This window comes from Pteropus vampyrus, unplaced genomic scaffold (genome assembly GCF_000151845.1).
Source record: "Pteropus vampyrus isolate Shadow unplaced genomic scaffold, Pvam_2.0 Scaffold25, whole genome shotgun sequence".
NCBI classification, from domain to species: Eukaryota; Metazoa; Chordata; class Mammalia; order Chiroptera; family Pteropodidae; genus Pteropus; species Pteropus vampyrus.
Window position 1 is genome coordinate 4,926,304 of NW_011888806.1, and position 5,875 is coordinate 4,932,178.

Sequence of the window (5,875 nt, forward strand, 5' to 3'; positions counted from 1 at the left end):
TTAATAAAACCTTCTTTGCAATGACCATTAGTAGTTCTTTAGCTTACAGAAATAGAGAAAACGAAGGATAAACATATCAGAAAAAAAAAAGAATGTAATTTCCAAGAATTAAAGAATTACAGTATTCATTGACTGTATAGCTCAATGAATAATAATTTAAAAATACAAATAACTAGTCACATTTGTGTAAATCTTTAGAGCAGCAAAAACTACTGAGCTGATTCTAAATTTTCTCCACTGAAAAAACCCAAGTCATTTACAAAGACATGATAGCATGGTTGGTATTAGTGTCTTAACTAATGTTTAATTCCATGGAACAATAGAACAATGCCTTCAAAGTTCAAAGAGAAAATAACTTTAAACTCATATAATTTATACTATAGTAAGCTATAAGTCAAGGATGAGCATAGAATAAAATGATGTTCACATGTACAAGAACTCAAAATTATATCTCACATGCATCACCACATAGGAAATTCCTTGAGGATGTATGACAACAATATAATTAACTTAGATATGCTTAATGAATGAAGGTTTTAAGAGGAATGTTAAACTCCAATTTCAAGTTTAGATAATCAAAAAATTTTTCAACTAGTCCCCATTGACTAGTGAAACTGAATAATCAATCTAAACAAAAGCAATCATTCATACAGATGATGTATTATTGAATTGTACACTTGAAACCTATATAATTTTATTAACCAATGTCACCCACATAAATTTAACAAAAAAGCAATCACTCATAGATTTAATACAATCTATGAATAGAGAAGCAAATATGACATCTTTTGAAGAGACATTCTGTAGGTACTTGGATCTCATGTATACATATCTTATAATCAATGCATTAGAAGCTGCAAATTGACAGTATACTCCAAAGGATAAATTTTGTATGTTCTATATTCTGGTTAGGTCAGTGACTTATAGAAAAACATACTGATTTACAAATAAAGCAACTGTCAAAGCTCATGCACTGATATGGATAAAATATAAAATGGGTTACATTAGAAAGATTGACAATATTCCTCCCATTACTTTTGACACCAAACAGCTAGGATGATTATTATACTGTGCTTTAGACATCTCAATTAAAAATAGATTTGGAGACAGAATCAATAGAAAGTACCGGGAAAAAAATTTTCTCTTATGATAAATAATCCAAAGGGATTTAAATTTGAACTCATGGATAAGAAAAAATATTTATAAGGGGTCTTTTGAAATTTCTGGGAAATAAAACCAGAGAAATTGATAACGTAGTTTTAAGTTATCAGTAAGAAAATATTCTCAATAAAAAGAGAACCTATGAATCTTCAAAAATTACTAGTAAGCCATATCTAGAAGCCTATTAAAAGGATTATATACCATGATTGTATAGAAGTTATTCCAACAATGCAAGGGTGGTTTAACATACAAAATCAATCAATGTAGTATACCGCATTAATAAAATGAAGGAAAAAATAAAAACAGAATTTCTTTTCTTTTGGTGCAGATAACGAATCTGCCAAAAATCTAATAACTCTTCATCATAAAAACACTTAAAAATTTGAGACCAGAAAGAAAGTTCCTCAACATGATAAAAGGCATTATGAAAAACCCAGAGCTACCATCATACTTAATGATGAAAGACTAAACGCTTTCCCTGTAGATGAGGAACAAGACAAGGATGTCCACTTTTGCCACTGTGACTTAACAGTGTACTAGAAGTTCTTGCTAGAACTTAGGCAAGAAAGAGAAATAGATAAAATTTTGAGAAAAAAAGTAAAATTACATTCACAGATGACATGATGCTATATATAGAAAATTATACAGAATCAAAAATTATTAGAGCAAATAAAGTCGGCAAAGTTGCAGGGTGCAAGATCAAAACACAACAATTGGTTTTGTTCCTAAATATCTCCAGTGAATAATTCAAAAAGTAAATTAAGAAAATAATCCTATTTATAAAAGCATGAAGACAAAAACACTTTGGAAGACATTTAACCATAGATGACCTAATGGAACCACACTGCATGTTCATAGATTGAAAAAATATTGTTAACAGACAACACTACCAAAGGCAATCTAGAGACTCAATGCAATCCTTATCAAAGTCTCAATGACTCTTTTGCAAAAATGTAAAAGTTGACACTAAATCTCATATGGAATGCAAGGGGCCCCCAAACAAAACAATCTTGAAAAAAAAATAACTTGGAAGATCGACTCTTCTTGCTTTCAAAACTTATTTCAAAACATAAGTAATTAATACAATGTGGTATTGGCATAAAGATGAGCACAGGGATTGATGGAATACAATTGAGAGTACAAAAATAAATCCAGTGTCTATGATCAACTGACTGTCAACAATGGGGCCAAGACCATTTGATAAAGCCAAGAATAGTCTCTTAAGCAAATAGTCCTAGGACAACTGAATATTCATATGTGAAACCATGAAGATGGACCCCTAGTTCACACCATATAAAAGTTAACTTACAATGAACAGAAGATGTACGTACAAGAGTGAAAACGATAAGAGTTTTCAAAGAAAACATAGAGGAAAATCTTTATGACATTTTATTGGGTAACAGTTTCATACTAAAAGCATGAGCAACAACAAGAAAAAATAAATGAGTTGGACTATATCAAAGTTAAACTATTTTGTGTATCAAAGAACATTATCAAGAAAGTGGGAGATGAGGGGGGTTAAGATGGTGAGCTACTGAAAAGCAAGATTCGCTTCCTCTGATGACCGCATTAAAATTACAACCAAATTATAAAACAATCAACTTTGAGAACCACCTGAAGTCTAGCTGATCATAACACATACATATGAGGATATAAAGAAGAATCCACGTAGAGTCTGGTAGGAGGGGAGGAGATGCAAAATGGGCTGGTCTCACATCTGAGTGTGATAGTTGGGGATTGGGAAAGAGTATGGGTGGAGAGGTACTCCTGAAGGAGTGAGGAGCCCTAGCCCCGCACAGAGGCTCCTCAGCCCAGGGTTCCAGTCCCAGGAAGAGGAGTTTCACAAAATCTGACTGTAAAAATCAGTAGGGATTCTGGCTGTCTGGTTGAGACAAAACCTCAAAACCCAAAGTCCCACTTAAAGGGCCCATACACAGACTCATTCACTCGCAGACACTCACCCTGGGCTCCAAGGGAGGGTCAGCATCTCCAGAGGTGCAAGAGACATATGGGGAAAGACTGAGTTGTGTGGAACTAGGCCAAGCACTGGAGGAACAGCTGCCACTGTTCCTTTGTCGGGGCTCCTCCTCCTCTTCCAGGGCAGTCTACAGACAGGCGCCATTTTGCCTATATTGAACCCTAATGTAAAGTGTGGACTTTGAGTGATTACAATATGTCATTGTAGGTTCACCAATTTTAATAAAAGTAGCATTAAATTTCGCAATTCAGGACATAAAAATATTATGAAATTGAGACAAAATTCTGATCTGGAATGAGCTGACCAAACAACAAACAAAAGACCTACAAAGTCAATTATGAAGTTTGTTGAGAAAAAGGAAGTAATTATCTCAAAAAGATGAGAAATCACAATCTTCTAATTTCACATTACCAAGTACTAGACAGTAGTTTCATGTAAACTTTGCAACAACAGGAAAATCTGTTGCTGATCTTTCTTCTGGGTTTTTATTTTTTATGCTACAAATCTCTGAAAATAATATAAATAAAAAATGACCCTTAACTCCATTATTATTAATGAAAAGGGCAGCATAATTAATAAGAGGATTCATATTTATGAACAAATCTCAGATGATGCTTTAGTGTAAAATATTTCTATTTTTAAACTATACAAATGTTTAATCAATTTGTAAGGCAATGAGGCCTTACTTGGTTATTAATTACTTAAACTATTATGCAAACAGAACATATTGGTGTCAAAAGTGTTTCATAATGATTCATTTGTGAAGATCACAAAATAAAAGTCACACTCTAAAGAAAATGAAAGAGGTAGCAAAATGCATTTTGTAATTTAAAACATTAATTTCTTTTGTATACAATATTTCAATATGAACATTTTCTCCAGGTAGATTTAATTTAAGCTTCTAAAGTAAGAAAAAAAAATTTCAGCCTTCGAGACTTAAAAAAATAAAATTGCTATCTAGTCACTCTTCACAAATATTAAAATAAAAAATGTACAAACATTCTGTGTAAACATACAGCCATCATTTTAAGAAGTTGTGAAGTATATATTTGCATTGGGTTCTGTATAGATTACACGGACTGCCTCTATAATATAAATCATTGCCCTCCTAATTTCAGATCTAACTCCTTTTCACATACAGTCAATCTAAAATGATACACAACTCTATTTCTGAGGAAATAATGGCCTTTTAAAGCATAACCAAAGATAAAATACTTTTAGAAAATAGCAAAAAGAGAAATAAAAAAGTTTTCATTTTATATTTACTGTATTACCCAATGGACCAAATCATTCTAAATTTTAGTCAGAAGTTTGGTAGCATTTTACAAAGAGACACAGTGGATGAAAAGTTATGGAACTGCTATAAAACTTTCCAATAGACAGGGGAAACTTGGAAAATTGCAGTTATTCAGTATCAACTCTTTGTTCCAGTCTCACGGCATAGCTTATCATTTCTTAAGTATCCAAATCTCTTATTCTTGACCAAAATACTGAACCTTTAAAGTCTTATATTCTATAAATTTCTTGGAAATAGATTTAATGTAGCACCCAAATTCAAATATATTTCACTCTTTGTACAGTTTATATAAAATAGATTTCTAAATACTTTCTCAGTAGAACTAATGTAACCAATAAGAATTACTGATTAGAGCACAATAATTTTTACAACATAAATAAATCAGTGGTCAGTGTGCATTTTATATTAAGCTTCTTCTAATAGCTTATCTTATACCATCTAAAAATTTATGTCAGATTTGAACTGAAACACACATACATTTTTTCAAAAAATTTTGCCATCTTTATTGAAGTAGAGCTGAAAAAATGATATATATTTAAGGTGTACGATATGATATTTTGATATATGTATGCCTTGTGAAATGATTACCATTATCAAGCTAATTACTATCCATTACTTCATATACTTTCACTTTTTTGTGGTGAGAACACTTAAGATCTACTCTCTTAGCAAATTTCAAGAATACATTAGCATATTATTAACTATAATCACTATGCTGTACATTAAATCTCCAGAACTCACTCATCTTGTATAACAACCTTTGTACCCTTTGACCAACATCTTCTCACATCTCTTACTCTCTAATCCCTACTATCTGCTTTTAAGAGTTGAACTATTTTATATTTCTCATATAAGCGAGACCATGCAGTATATGATTTACTATGTCTGGCTTATTCACTTAGCATAATGTTCTCTAGGTTTATCCATGTTGTCACAAATGATAGGATCTTCTTTTTTTAAGGCTGAATAGTCGTGTGTGTGTGTATCACATTTTCTTTATCCATTCATTTATTGACGAGCATGTAAATTGTTTCCATACCTTGGCTATTGTGAATAGTGCTGCAATGAACATGAGAGTACAGATATCTTTGAGATCCTGATTTAATTTTCCTTGGATATACACCCAGAAGTGAGATTGCTGGATCATATGGTAATTCTACTTTAATGTTTGAATAACCTCCGTACTGTTTTCCAGGGTGACTGTCCCAAGTTACATTTCCAACAACAGTGCACAACAGTTCCTTCTTTTCAACATCCTTGTTAACATTTGTCATCTTAGGTCTTTTTGATAATAGCTAAATTAACAGGTGTGATATGATAACGCACTGTGGTTTCAATTTGTATTTCCCTGATGATTAGTGATGTTGAGCATCTTTTCATATGCCTGTTGGCCTTTTGGATGTCTTCTGTAGAAAAATGTCTAGTCAGGTTCTTTGCCC

At 32.1% G+C, this 5,875-nt stretch overlaps 1 protein-coding gene across 2 annotated transcripts in view; it reads right to left on the reverse strand.

Moving 5' to 3' along the window:
* GRID2 (glutamate ionotropic receptor delta type subunit 2) overlaps window positions 1-5,875 on the reverse strand; it is a 1,302,586-nt gene that overhangs the window by 764,810 nt on the left and 531,901 nt on the right. The gene's annotated exons all lie outside the window — the stretch shown is intronic.